This window comes from Papaver somniferum, chromosome 6, assembly GCF_003573695.1.
Source record: "Papaver somniferum cultivar HN1 chromosome 6, ASM357369v1, whole genome shotgun sequence".
Lineage (NCBI taxonomy): Eukaryota > Viridiplantae > Streptophyta > Magnoliopsida > Ranunculales > Papaveraceae > Papaver > Papaver somniferum.
The window spans coordinates 53529017-53545479 of NC_039363.1; the positions used below are offsets into that span (position 1 = coordinate 53529017).

At 37.9% G+C, this 16463-nt stretch overlaps 1 pseudogene; it reads left to right on the forward strand.

The window, feature by feature from the left end:
- Positions 1–7235: 7235 nt before the first annotated feature.
- LOC113292027 lies at positions 7236–7335 on the forward strand (annotated as a pseudogene).
- Positions 7336–16463: the final 9128 nt, after the last annotated feature.

Sequence of the window (16463 nt, forward strand, 5' to 3'; positions counted from 1 at the left end):
TTCTCAGACTTGTGAAGGATATTAATTGGACTTAAATTCTAATACTAAAATAGAAAACTCACTAAAAATTATAGCAAACTCAATCAAAGATGATATCAATACTAAACGAAACACTGGGGCTAAGATTGCACTATTTTCCAAATTCAAAGTGATTAAATCAATACTTATATTTGTGCAATTTTCTTGTTTAATTTGATTCTAAAATATTGCAACAAGTAGATTTTCAAAAGTAATAATTGTAAATACCAAGTATGAAGCATCAAAAGTCTTAAAACTAAGCATACTCCATCAAAATCGATCACAATCACTCAAATAAAAATCATATTCAATAATAGTTCCAGGAAAATAATCATATAATTATTGCAAATAAAAAGATAAAATAGAATTTACCCCTTTTTGTTGGAAAAATAGCTTCCTCTATCGCCTCAGCAAAGGGGTTTAGCTCCTCATATTAATCATGATCTCAAAATATGTGTTTGTTGCTAAAAAGATGATTAAAAGAGTGAAAAGTAATAACACAGACTATTTGCAACAGTGTATTGGTGTTGCAAAATAGCTGTTACAATGGAACTGTTACAGAAAAACTCTTGCTTTGTCGCTGATTTTAAGACCCTAGAATAAGACTGCCCTGAACAGCTTAATGTTCTTCAGCTGTTAAACAACGACACTTTTTTGCGACTGTCTACCGAGCGTCAATGTTCTTCGCATTCTTCTTCTTCTTCAGCAGCAGCAGCAGAAACAGAGTTTGGTAAAGCTCTGATTTCTTCTTCTATGCCTCTCCTTAGGTTCCCAAACTCTAGAAACCTCTTCTATATGACCCAAGACATCTATTTATATCAAAAATACCGATTAAATCTCTCCCAAATCTTCCAAAATCTCTTTCCTTCTCTTCACAGCCAAGTTGCGACAATTTCTTGTTTTAGGATTTCTACGCGTTTCTGAGCTTTCCTTTTTATTCTAAACTCTTCCTTAGATAGATACAAATCTTTGGGAAGGTTTACATCGCTTTAATCTCTCTAAAATTCCCTAAAACAGGTCACACACGTGACTTTCCATATTTTCTTGTTGTGAGAAAAATCCGTCGATTGATCCCATTCTAATCGGCTTAAACACCCATATCAGATTCCTAGACCCATAAGGAGTCTATCCTATATAAATCAGAGTTTTAATCGACCTCAAACTCCTTCAAATCACGATTTCCAAAACTTCTCTTTAACTGCACTTTTTTCCCGCCAAAAACCTGATTTTTGAATGTTGAAGATGGTTGCGCCTTATCCAGAGTAGGGGTGCGATTAGCAACTGCCTGGAAATGGGATGCCCCTTAGTAATTAGGTTACCCCTTATCCAAAGTGAGAGTCCGAATAGCGAATGTCCTCCGGGTGCTTTCCGACAACTTTTCGAGCCAATTTTTTCCAAAAATGTTTATTGGCCAAAAATACCTACAAATAAATAAAACACCATAATAAGTACAAAAATGAGCCCTAACAACATATAGAATCGAGAAAAATCGGACATAAAAATGTGTCTATCAAATACCCCCAAACCTATTATTTGCTAGTCCTCGAGCAAAATAGAAATAAAATCCTAACTCACTGTCGCAGGCATCGTCGATTGCATTTAGCGTATGCAATAAGCCTTTAAACCCCTAGGTGTCCCTAGTGGCGGAGTGTTGTCTCCGGAGGGCTTACCAGAGGTATACCCACAAAACCTTTTTACTCTAGACCCTGGCTATCTACACAGAACCTTGGAAGGCACTAAAGAATCTCCTTGGTTGGCATACTTATTGACTACAAGAGGAAGTACCCTGATGCGAAATTCCAATTGTTGTACACGAGTTTGCACTCAAGCATACTAAAATTCATATGAAGTGACAAAGCTCTACTCAGATAGTCGCACTATAGTCACCAATATCCGGAGTCAAAACTAGTCACATGGATAGATCAAGAATATGGATATAGAAAAACATAGATGGTTTTGATGTTTACTAGGTGAACGGTGTTTCTCATATCTGTCTAAAGGCCTCCGCCAAAATGAACCTATCCTAATGGACTGAGATACTAGTATGACTAATATCAACACACTGGCATATACAAGGGAACCAGTGATTGATAATCCTAACTCTAGGTCAACACAACTGGCATATACAAGGGTTCCAGTGGTCGACTTTATTGAATTTATTCCAGTTGGTCTGATGGTCTGGTCTCTTTTTTTTTTCGTATCTCAATCACTCTAATTCACCCTAACATTGGTAACAACTTGAATCGTGATCCCTACCTAATCATTTAGAGAAACATAGTTTAAAAAACAAAACAAAATAAAAACAGAAGTGAAAATGACTCAACGAGATATGGTGAAACTATCATGTTATTTCTAACACCTGAGCTCTGTGCTTTTATGAATAGACTCTTTAGATGTTGCCATCTAGTCAGATTGGTTCCTCAACTGCTACAACCAAAATGCTTCCATCCACTTAGATTTGTTAGTGCCATCCTTAATATGGATAAATTTCTAGGCTCTGGAGTTTATTTATTGCAACAAAAAGGTAACAAAAAGTTCTACCCCACCCCCAAACTTAAATCTAACATTGTCCTCAATGTTTCTAATCAAAGAACAGTACCAAAAATATAAGTAACAAGAGTAAATAGTAAAGAGAGAAGTCGAAAAGATAGTACCTGGGTGAAGTGTAACCAAAAACCTACAAAAATATTATAAAACATACAAAATCGCCTTGATGGTCAATCAAGGTAAACAGGGTCCTCCAGAGGGACCTCCTCAATATCACATCTAGGAAAAGGCTCTAAAAAGGGCTTCAATCGCTGACCGTTAACCTTCGAAAAACTACTACTATCTGGTGTCTCAATCTCAACAGCGCCATGAGGAAAAACAGTACGGACCACAAAAGGACCGGTCCACCGAGAGCGCAACTTCCCGGGGAGTATATGCAAACGAGTGTCATACAGAAGAACTTTTTGACCTGGAGAAAATGACTTTCGTAAAATATTCCTATCATGCACAAGTTTCATTTTGTTCTTATACTCCTTAGCACTATCGTATGGATCTCTACGAATCTCGTCCAACTCATTGAGCTGGAGCTTTCTTTGAGCTCCTTCCTTGTCAAGTGAAAATTTTAAGTTCTTAATATCCCAATAGGCTCGATGCTCTAACTCAACAGGCAGGTGACATGCCTTGACAAACACTAAACGATAAGGTGACATCCCAATGGGTGTCTTAAATGCAATACGGTAAGCCCATGAGGCATCAGTAAGCCTCGACGACCAGTCTTTCCTATTTGGATTAACTTTTTTCTCTAGAATACGTTTAATTTCCCTATTGGAAACCTCTACCTGACCACTAGTCTGAGGGTGATATGGGGTTTCTGCTTTATGGGTAATACCGTATTGTTTCATTAAAAGAGAAAACGGTATATTACAAAAGTGTGAACCTCCATCACTAATTATAGCTCGCGGCGTACCAAAACGTGTAAGTATATTCTCTTTCAAAAACTGGACTACGACCCTGTGGTCATTCGTTCTACACGGGACCGCCTCAACCCACTTAGACACATAGTCTACAACGACAAATATGTAAAGATAACCAAACGAAATAGGAAATGGACCCATAAAATCAATTCCCCACACATCAAAGACCTCAATCACTAAAAATGGGTTCAAATGCATCATATTTCTACGGGAAATGGTTCCTAACTTGTGGCAACGCTCACAAGAAACACAATGACTATGGGAATCTTTAAACAACGAAGGCCAGTAAAATCCACACTGCAAAATCTTAGCAGCAGTCTTCTTAGCACTAAAACGACCCCCACATGCATGTTCATGACAAAAGAAGATAATACTAGACTGGTCACTCTCAGATACACATCTCCTAATAATCTGGTCCGGACAATACTTAAACAGATAAGGATCGTCCCAAAAGAAATGCTTAACCTCGGATAAAAACCTAGAAAGATCTTGCTTACCCCAATGTTGGGGGGTTCGACCAGTAACAAGATAATTCACTATATTTGCATACCGAGGTGATTGGGAAACAGAGAACAATTGTTCATCAGGAAAGCTATCCCTTATAGGAAGGGAATCACTAGGGGAACTAACAACTAGCCTAGACAAGTGATCTGATACTACATTTTCTGCACCCTTTTTGTCTCTAATGTCTGGGGAAAATTCCTGTAACAATAGGATCCATCTAATCAATCTAGGTTTGGTATCCTTCTTAGATAAAAGGTATTTCAAATCAGCATGATCTATATAGATTATGATCTTAGAACCTAATAGGTAGGACCTAAACTTATCCAAGGCAAACACGATAGTTCATTTGGGCATCATTCAGAGATTTTCTAGCATAATAAATCACATGAAGTAATTTGTTTTCTCGTTGTCCTAAAACGACGCCTATAGCATAATCTGAAGAATCACACATAATCTCAAAGGGTAGGTTCCAGTTAGGTGCCTGGACTATCGGGGCAGTAGTGAGTAAAGTTTTAAGCTTCTCAAAAGCCTCTAAACAAGCATCATCAAAGACAAACTTAACATCTTTTGAAAGCAAATTGCAAAGAGGTCTAAAATCAAGCTAAAATCCTTAATGAATCGACGGTAAAAACCTGCATGCCCTAGGAATGACCTAATATCTTTTACGGTTTTTGGGACCTGTAAAGTCTTAATAAGGTCAACTTTGGCTTTTTATACCTCTATACCCTTCGAAGAGACGATGTGCCCTAATACAATTCCTGATTTAACCATGAAATGGCATTTTTCCCAATTAAGCACTAAATTTTTTTCCTTACACCTAGTCAACACTAATGTCAAATGATGCAAGCACTCATCGAAAGATGAACCAAACACTGAAAAATCATCCATAAAGACCTCTAAGAACCGTTCTACCATATCAGAAAATATACTCATCATACAACGCTGAATAGTTGCAGGGGCGTTACATAGCCCGAAAGGCATGCGTCTATACGCAAAGGTACCAAAAAAGTGGTTTTCTCTTGGTCTTCTGAGGCAATGATGATCTGATTATAACTGGAGTAGCCATCTAAGAAGCAATAATGACTATGTATAGCTAATCTCTCTAGCATTTGGTCGATAAAAGGAAGGGGAAAGTGATCCTTCCTTGTGACCTTGTTCAATTTCCTATAGTCAATACACACACGCCATACCGTGGTCACTCGGGTTGGGATTAATTCATTATTATCCTTCTGGACTAAAGTGATACCTGATTTCTTGGGGACAACCTGAACAGGGCTGACCCACTTACTGTCTGAAATTGGGTAAATAATACCCGCATCTAACAACTTAAGCACATCTTTTCGAACTACCTCTTTCATGTTAGGGTTCAGTCGACGTTGCATTTCCCTAGAAGGCTTGGAGTCTTCCTCTAAATGAATCTGATGCATACACACAGTAGGACTTATACCCTTAATGTCGGCTATAGTCCACCCTAAAGCTTCCTTATTGTCTTGAAGTACATTTACTAGCCTACTTTCCTGATCATTATCCAAATTGGAAGCTACAATCACAGGTAAAGTCTCAGATGGGCCTAAAAACACATACTTTAGAGTATCGGGTAGCGTTTTAAGGTCCAACTTTGGGGGCTTTTCTAAAGAAGGAATTAGGGTAGTCTCAGAAACTGGTAACGGTTCGAACCTAGCTTTCCATATATCAGTGTCTAACACAGGGGTAGAATCTAATAGAGCATTCACCTGTTCAATAGTGATATCGTCGTCAAAATCTAAACCAAAATGGGATAGACAACTTTCTAATGGTTTTTCAGACAAGATGCTTGGTAATGACTCCTGAACTAAGGCTTATATCATGTTCACCTCCTCAACACATGTGTCATCTAGCTCATGAGGTTGCTTACTGACATTAAAAATGTTCATCTCCATAGTCATATTGCCAAAAGATAAACTCATCACACCATTTCGACAATTAATGATCACATTAGACGTAGCTAAAAATGGGCGACCTAAAATCACAGGTATCTGGTTCTCTGGGTCTTTGTACTTTGGAGTTGTGGTGTTCTGAATGATCGAACTTACGTGACTAGCTAAAAAGGCTTTCTTATGGACGCTAAGTTTTCGCTTTCGCGTACACATATCCTTAAGGAACTTGGAATAAGCAGGAATTTTCCTAATTGCATCTAATAAGGGGAGGTTTATGGTAACTTGCTTAAAAACCTCCACTATGTCATTAAAGTTCGATTCCTTCTTTGTTGGTACTAATAGCTGAGGAAATGGGGCTCTAGGCCTAAAATCAGACCTTTCAGGAACCGAATTCACATCATCAGAAACTTTATCAGTCTCTTCAACTACTGGTCTTGAGAGGTGAGATCCTGAGGGGTGAACTACAGTATGTTCACTATCGGGCATGGTTACCTTATTGTCTACAACTCTACCACTTCTAAGGGTTCTAACAGCATTCAATTGATTCGATGGTTTTGCACCTAATTCATGAACTCCTCTAGGGTTGGGTTGGGTTTGACTAGGAAACTTACCTTTTTCTCTCAAAGAATCACTTATCATACCAACCTGGGTTTTTAACTCGGAAATAGCCTGACTATTTTGTTTTCCTATCCTGTTACTAGCTTGTAGAATCTGTTCTACGGATAACTGGAATTTTGCAGTTTGCTGAGTTAACAAGGCGAGAGATTCCTCTAAACTTAGGATTTTCTTATCTGACTGATTCTGAAACTGAGATAGTCCTGAGGGATTCTTAGTATAGACAAAACCTGGGGGAGCATTAGAATTACTAAACTGACCTTGACTTTGGCCCTTAAACCACGAAAGGTTCGGATGGTTTCTCCAACCAGGATTATAGGTTTCTGAATATGGGTCAATCTTTTGACGGTTATCAAATCTAGTGTTATTATAAAGAGCATTGGCTTGCTCTTCAATATTCTGGCCTTCCCAAAAAGGCTCCACTCTACCACTAGCCTGGCCCACTTCTAAGGCTTCTAACCTTTTTGCTATAGCAGCAATTTTGGCATCTGATTCATAGCCTCCTTCTACCCTATTAACGTTTCCTTTACTTAAAAGAATTGTTTTCTGGGGTTCCCTACTATTTTCCCATTGCTGGGTTTTTTCGGTGATTTCATTAAAAAATTCCATCGCCGCATCAACAGTTTGGTTTTCAAATCCACTAGTGCGTAGAGACTCAACCATGGTCGTTGTGGAATAATCTAAACCCTCATAAAGGATCTGAACTAGCCCAACCTTTTCTAAACCATGATGAGGACACTGGGATAATAAATCATTGAACCTTTCCAAATACATATATAGAGATTCTCCATCTTGTTGTGAAAATGTGCATATTTGCGTCCTAATAGACGATGTTTTGTGCCTAGGGAAAAACTTATTAAAAAAGGAAGATGTAAGTTGTTCATATGTCTCAATTGACTCGGAGTCCAAACTATACATCCACGACTTGGCCTTATCTTTCAGGGAAAATGGGAATAACCTAAGTTTCAAAGCATCATCATCTAATCCTCTAATTCTTAGAGTACTACAAATTTCCTCAAAATCCCTAACATGGTAATAAGGGTTTTCATTTTCTTTCCCTAAAAAAATTGGGAGCATCTGTAAGGTCCCAGGTTTCAGTTCATAGGGTGCCTCCGTTTTAGCTAACTTAATACATGAAGTACGGGTAGTCCTAGTTGGATTCAACAAAGCTTTCAAAGTTTTCATTTCTGGCGCTATCGGAGCAATATGGATTCTCTCCTCAGTCAAAGAACGTTCAAAAACAGACTCTTCAAAAGACGGACTTTCTAGATTAAGGTCATCGAGATGCTTCGAACTACTAGGTTTCTCTTTAAAAAATCTACCTAGTGCGTCTCTTTTATGTTCAGGCATACAATAGAATTTTCTAAACTGGAAGGGTAAGCAAACAAAGATCAAGGCCGACTCAACCAAATCAAACCTATTGATTTCTAGCAAACAAAAATCATGATGGCTCCACTTAGATTGTTTCTAGACCAGCTTCTAATCCTTCGAACGAGAATTCGTTACAATTTAAGCAATCCCCTCTGGAATCAATCCGAGTTAACGTAAGTTAAATAGAGGCGAGGGAAGCTCGGTGGAGCTTTGATACCCAAGGCCTCACCGGTATTACAAGGCGGTGCAATCACGCATTCAACTTACAGAAACCGTCAAGAACTTCGAAGTATGCTTAAAAGAGTAACCAATATTTTTCGAATGACTTTCCTGTTAATCTCGTTACCCTATCGGTCTCGTTCTAGTCAAAATTTTAGGCTTAGATTCGCGTAGGTTACGTGTTCCTAAAGCGGGCAAGAAGAGAACGGTGATGAAATCTGAACCCTTATCTTGTATGGCCAGGCCTTGCCCTTTACTAGAAAAATAAATGTCCGTATTCAGTCCTCAACATATATGCATACGAAGGAGTCCAGTAACTCGCTGACAGGGTATTCACGAGTGTTTAGAATCTTACCTCCCGTTCCAGACGGGGGATGAATCGGTTGTAGTCGACTCGGGCCACTGACTCCGATGTCTAGTGTACGAACCCAAGGTGCATAGACAATATCGTAATTGTCCTCCTTCTCTGCAAACATTATATATTTAAAGTACCCTTCCGTAGGATAATAAAAAAAATAATGTCCCAAAGTCCAAAAGTCCAAAAAAATAAAGAAAAATTACAAAAATAATAAACCCTAATACAATTTTTTTTAATAAAATAAACAAACCCTAAAATAAAATTGTCTAAAATAAAATTGTCTTCTTTTCTGTTATTTTTTCTTTAATCTTTAGCTCCAAGTCTTTATGAAATCACCAAACTCCTTGGCTCAATTTTCTTTATGATCCAGAACCTGTAGACACAAGATAAATACCCAAAAACATAAAAAGGACAAAAAAAAAAAAATCTAAAACCCTAAAAAAAAGTCCCCGGCAGCGGCGCCAAAAATTGATGTGATTTGTAGATAGTGGTAAAAGTGGTTCGATTCTCAGACTTGTGAAGGATATTAATTACACTTAAATTCTAATACTAAAATAGAAAACTCACTAAAAATTATAGCAAACTCAATCAAAGATGATATCAATACTAAAAGAAACACTGAGGCTAAGATTCCACTATTTTCCAAATTCAAAGTGATTAAATCAATACTTATATCTGTGCAATTTTCTTGTTTAATTTGATTCTAAAATATTGCAACAAGTAGATTTTCAAAAGTAATAATTGTAAATACCAAGTATGAAGCATCAAAAGTCTTAAAACTAAGCATACTCCATCAAAATATATCACAATCACTCAAATAAAAATCATATTCAATAATAGTTCAAGGCAAATAATCATATAATCGTTGCAAATAAAAACATAAAATAGAATATACCACTTTTTGTTGGAAAATAGCTTCCTCTATCGCCTCAGCAAAAGGGTTTAGCTACTCATATTAATCATGATCTCAAAATATGTGTTTGTTGCTCAAAAGATGATTAAAAGAGTGAAAAGTAATAACACAGACTGTTTGCAACAGTGTATTGGTGTTGCAAAACAGCTATTACAATGGAACTGTTACAGAAAAACTGTTGCTTTGTCGCTGATTTTAAGACCCTAGAATAAGACTGCCCTGAGATCCAGACCTAAGATCCACCATCTTGAATTTTGAGAAAGTTGAAATGAAATCGAAAATTGATCTTGCAACCGAGAGATTAATCTCCCACTGTGATCGCCAATTGTTTGAGGGTAAAAACTGATTCTGCTGTTTTTTGGTTAATTTGGTGTGTTGATGAGAAACGAATTCAAACCCTAAACAATGCACTACACGGGAGTACTTTTAGATTCGAGAGATCAATCTGTAAGACTCTGGCCTAAACCAATTAATGGACATTCCAGATTCAATTCGGTCATAAAGTGAAGGAGAAGGGGTTGATCTTAGGGAATGAAGCGAAGAAGGTGTTTGATATCAGAATGTTGAATTATGAAGGTGTGGCTGTTTATGACTTGTATCAGAATGTGGAACTGGCTTGCAGAATGTAAGCTATCAGTTCTTGGTGTTTTCTGGATACTGTGTTGATAACACTTGTGTTCTTGTTGTTGAAATAGGTTGAAAACCTATTTATACAAGTCATTTGAGCGCAACCCTGATCTTGTAGGAAGTGGAGGAGGCTAAGTAGTGGAGTAGTAGGGCCGTGTAAGAAGTGGTGATCATCACGTGGTCACATCTTCGTCCATTAATTTCATCGTTGTCATCCGTACGTCCTTTCCTGACACATTCTCATAATGAGCGTGTTGCACGCCGCACGCTGTAAACCGCCAGACCAATACCCCAGTAAGTATCCCCCAGTTTGTGACATGTTTGATGTCTCGAGTAAGTGAGTCAAGTCGTGGGACTTGCCGAAAATAATAGCATACAATGCTATTAGGTGAAACAACTAAGTTGTTTTGTGAGGCCGACATAAAATATTGTATGTGTTCGATGCATGTAAAGCATTGCTTTTAAGCAAGCAGCTCAAGACAATCGACGTGCATGGAGCATCGATGTCTTAGTGTTTATCAAATAAGTTGCGGATTGAGCGTCTTAAAATGGCAGCATGTTCGACCACCTTTGGGTGATCGTTTGAAGGCCTCCTGAATCATCCATCACTTGTCCGATTGCTCCCTATGATAGAGTGGGGTACGGTGATCATTGAGGTACCTCATTGGTCGCCTCATATCTAATCCAAACTATCCGACCAAGCTGGCGAAATTTGACGGACGATATGGTTTGCGACAGATGTTTGCTGCCGTTGATATAATTTCCGCACGTCCCTTCTTTGGCTAGTCGAATCCAAGCACTGGTGCTAATTCAAATGGGACCGATTGGACATGCGTGGAGACGAGCCGCCAGCGTGCATGCCTATATCTCTTGGTCCATCAAAATCGGAAGGCCACTCGATTCAGCCGGCGAAGATGAGTGTCCACGATCAATTTGCGACAGAAATATATTGCCGCAAAGCGCAAATTAGGGTTTTGGACAGCCGTGACTACTCCAGTTCGATCGAGCAATTCGATGCTTCATTGACCTCCCACAGGTAAGTCGATCGAACACAAATAGAGTTGGGCCAGCGGTGAACTCGTGTGCACTTCCCTGATCGTCCAAGACGCGATCTAAGTCATCCAAACAGGTTGGCTAAGTTGGATGGTCGTGATCGATTTAAGACGCTAATGTACTTCCGCGACCCAAATTAGGGTTTAGAAGCATCACGCCTGCCATAGTTTGGGAAAACGATTTATTTCCTTATGGTCTTGTCGTGGATAGATCGATGAAGTGGGGAAAACCTGTGCCGCCGGTGTGCGTGCTAGCACTTCCCTAATCACTCGTGGAGTAATCCAAGCCGTCCAAACAGGCTGGAAAAGTTGGACGGTTGTGACGCTTTTAAGATTGTTTTAGGCAGTTTATGCTCGTTCGAGCTTCTTTCAACAGCGTGACCACCCTACTTAGGGTTGGCGTTTGAAAACGCTGTGATGCGTTTAGGAAAGGTACGATCAGTTAGGGCGTTGGTGGGCCCGCCGACGGTCATCATGATGGTTGCCTATTTCCTCCGGGGCTTGGCCAGGCTTGTTGAATTGCGCGGCCAAATTGTGTGGTCGTGATCGTTTCTGAGACTGATATTGACAGTTTAGATTTTCTTAATGGAATTTAATCGTGTTCGATCGAGCTGTCTTTAATTAAAAGTGCGTTTATACGAGATTCTCTTTGTCAGGGAGTGACGTAGCCTGTGTGGGTATTTTCATGCAGATCTCAATATTGGCACTTCGGGAGATTCATGCTACTCTGCTGAGAGTGAACACTTAATCGTCATGTCAATGATGAGAGTTCGGCTGAGAACATAGAACGGAAAATACTAGGAAAATCATGCATTAATTAATAATGCTGGTATAAAATATAAATCACAGAATGTTTGGGATTGCTACTACGCGCACCATTCTGAGTGAATTTCATATACATTGAATTGCTCAATGAGTGAGGAGGTTTTTTGCACTCGTCACTTTTCAAATGGTTTTACCCCTTGCAGGGTGACAGCGCATTAAATACTGGTTTTAAAATTTTATCTTTGAACTAAAAACCACCATCAACACACCCAAACCACAAGGGTTCAAAACATTATGAGATCGAATATCAAAGTTAGAAAATCGAAATCAGACATCCCATAAACACAAATGCAATACACCATAAATATTGAATAAAGTATTTCAATTACCTCTATCTTGTAGGGAGTTAAATTGCGAAACCAACGCAAAAAGAATGAGGTCATTCCGAGTTTGGACGAAGAAGTTATGGGCAAACCAGTTTTACACTTCTTCGTATGGGGACCTCTCACTAGGATCGGTAGCCCAAGTGTTACTTGTGATGGATCACAACACTAAACTGTTTTTGACATAACTTTGCATATGATGTCCGAATTCAGTGATTTTTGGCTTGTTTTAACCGTAAAAACAAGAGCTACATATATATGATCAGTAGATATCAACATCATAAACTCACAATTACCGTTTCTATCAAAACCTAAAATATGGATAGATAAAGTATGAGTATAGAAGAAAATAAATCTCCTAAAGATGTTAATTAGTCATATAATAACCGAGAGATCATGTGCTCAGTTTGACATGCTTCCTCACCCTTCAAAAGATTGAGCAGAAAGGTGATCATGCACAAGTAAACACAACTAGGTTGTGTTAAGTTGATCCTTGTATTGTTCGTCACTAGTGACTAAGACAGAATCATCATTCTTGATGTCTTGCTTGGATTGTTTTCTCTTGTTCTATGTCTTGTTTTTCTTCTTTGACTGGTGATGAAGAGTATCATTATCACAACGTTCACTAGTACAATAGATTTCAGACATGATGTCTTTCTTTAGTATTTCAAGAAGACTCTTGTAATTATTGTCACCAACAATTAACAGCTGAGAGCCATTCTTGTGACTAACTTTTGGTCCCTTCTTGGCTATAGAGGACTTCGAGACCCATTTAAAATTGGGTTTCGCAAGAGCATCCTTCTCCTTCATACAATTAGGATCATTGTCCTTTTGAATATTTTGCGAACCACCCTTTCTCCAATTTGGAACATCAGATCTTGTCTTTGCATTTACAAAGTTATCTCTCTTTCTATATTCGGGTCTTTTATGAGATGACCTTGTCGAGTGATATGCAAAATTTGAGCTATCATTATAATAATTCTTTTTCCTAAACTTAGGAAAATAACGATCTGAGTTCTTATGAGGAGAAAACTTAGCCAATTCGTTTGATACAGAAGAAAGTGCATCTTGCATCTTACGAACTTTGCATCCCCATTGCAAGTGTCCTTTATTACCATAATAATAACAATACTTAGTATAAATATACGAAGTATGAGTTTTAATGTTACCTTTTTGTGGATCCTCTTGCATTGGAGCTCGACGAGTCTTCTTCTTATCCTTGTTCAACGTTGTTTCTTTCTTGACATTAGCAGAAGTGCCTTCTTTGATTACTGCTGGTTGAACACTATTCTTAGGCTTGATATACTTTTCTTCTTTACAAGAAATATGAGCATCTTTGTCATCAGGGGAAGCCTCTGGTTGAGAAGAATTAGTAGCTTTAACAAATTTTACCTCTTTGTTAATATTTGAAGCATCTATTCCCTTATAGCCCAATCCTCGTGTATCACGATGATTTCTACTTGCTTTTAACATTGAGGTTAAATTGTTTGAACTAACATTGAACTTTTTAAGGTCCAAGATTTCTTCTTCTAACGTCTTGATTTTATCAAGAGCACCAGCTAGATCAACCTCAAGGTGTTTTTCTCGTGAGAGATATACACCTTCTTTCTCTTCAAAACTCTTTTGTTGAGAGTTAATCTTTGCATCAGATTCAACAAGTTTCTCTTCCAACAGGTGGATTTTTTCAAGAGCAACATCACGCTCTTTCTCTAACAATTTTGTTTGAGAGAGACTAGCACTGGATTTTTATTCAATACCCTATATTTGTCGAGAATTAAACATTGATTCCGATTCAGCACGTTTCTTTTCCGACAAAAACAGTTCTCTTCGAAGATTTTCACATTCTAATTTCTTAAAATTTATATCGTTTGCACGATCTTTAAGAAGATATTCAGCGGTGCGAGAACCACAATATTGTCCTTGAAATTTTTTTCTCAACTTCTTGTTCTGTCGACACAGAGGAGTTAAGAGATCAATGACATCAGAAGTTTTGAGTTTACTCTTTCCCAAAGGCTTCAATATATTGGAGTATTTTGAGATATCATCATCCACATCTCGATCAATATCTGAGTCACCATCATCGGATATTTCATCCAACTTATTTTATAGGCATGATTCCCAGTTATCACCAGTTTTTACATTATTAACAAGATGAACTTGTCCAGTATATGCCCTTTCATGAAGTTCTTCAGATATTGAATCGTAGATCCCATCATCAAGTGTTAATTCAAAACTCTTAATGTCTTGTTTTACGTTAACTGAATCATTATCAGGTTCTATAAAAAACCATTTCTAGATGCCAGTCTTATAGGTTGGATCGCACCAAACACAGATTGTTAGATCTTTTCGTGTTTGCCTGCTCTGACCAATTGAAAAGACGAGGGTACCCAAATATACCTCAATCTAAAACTTTTCCTACCTATAAGTCCTTTCTCCGAAACTTTCTCCGAAAGTGATTGTCTATGGACTGAGTCGAGACAATGCAACTAACCGGTTCACACTTCGTGTGATCGTCCATGGATACGAGACCGAGACAATACAACAACGAAGTATGTTTACTTGATAAAAAGGTTCGGACTTAACCAAACTCAATAGGATTAACTTATCAAGTAAATAGGAATTAACGTTTGTGTAATTTACTTTAAATTATAATAAAGACAATTATAATTGTGGAAAATAAAAGTAAATGACACATAAAGATTTTGTTAACGAGGAAAACCGCAAATGCAGAAAAACCCCGGGACCTTGTATAGAATTGAATACTCTCAGGATTAAGCCGCTACACAAAATTACACCTAACTTCGTATAGTTGAGACCAAGCAACTAAACCTATAGTTCACCTAGTTCCGTATGTATTCCCATGCCTCCAACTTATAAATAAGTCACGTACTTGGAACAATTCCTTTGGTTCGTATTCCAAACAGTAAAGGAACAACAAATCTGTTTGGTGAAAACTCTTTTCAACCAAGTGATATGAGTCGGACAAAGGCTCTTCTGTTTATCTTAACATAAACTCCTTCGACAGGTCCTTAGATCTATCTTATGTTCAATTAGCAAAGTAATCGTTAAGATTTTGCGATCAACACTCTTAATCCAAATAATTATGTTGATGCCGATCTACTCAATTAATCAATCCAATTCAATCACAAGGATAAAACTGATTATTAATTGGATCCTCTTTTTACCGAAACAAGTATTGTGCACACCAAAGATTATGAACCCACAAATCAGAAATCTTCAATATCTTCTTCGTCTTCAAATCTTCTTAGATCTTCAATAAACACGTGCACACAATCACTTGAATCTCTTGTGATCAACCACGCACAGAACGGAGTCTGTTAACAATGGATTATCACAAGATCGTCTTTAGAACTACAAACAGTCTAAAGATCCCTGTCGAAACTCTGAACTAGTTTGAGTGAATCTTATATCAGAAGCAAAGATTCTCAAGCATAAACAAACTAGGTGCAATCAAAGTTCAACCACCATTAGTCAATCAAATCAATGAAAACAAAAGATAAACCGGAATTATCTAGTTTCCCACCAACGGTACTCGTAGAGATTCTCAATCCCAAAAAAGATTTTAAACTGAGGGGACGTAAAATATTTCGCCTAATTAGGTTACTCTCCTCTCCGAATAGGCGTCTTCACCAGTAGCAGAAACAAGAGGTAGTTTTCTGTTACGAAGGATTAGCTTGCTAGAAATGCAAACTTCAAGTATTTATATACTAGGAAGTTTGGACACCAAGGAATTTTCAAAACCGGAAATATTCTCAAGATATTTATCAAAGCACAAATTCGGTTTCCATAATTCTTGGAAATGCTCTGTCCAAAAATAATGATCGAAATCTCTCAGAAAATAATTAAATAATAAACATTCACAGCATGTGTTCAAAGTATGTCGACATCCTAACTTTGTAAGTTCTCTTTCATACTTACAACCTTGAAACCGATTTTTCACACTTCCAAACAAGTTTAGAATTGGTTCATCTGACTTTCAAGAACTATGCGATTGATCAAATAACATTCAATCACAAATCATGGGCTTAACGGTTCTACCAAAACAAGTTTCGGTTCTACCTCCATGTGAGTATTGTGCATAGTCACACTAGCTTTCCAAAATTTGGTTGACTAGGTACTAGGATCGGTTCCCCACATATATATGGTATCTAACTTGATTGTGTTGCACATGTCCATAGGATCGGTTCCCCTTTGCCTTAAACCGTGTTGCACATGTCCATAGGATCGGTTCCCCTTTATG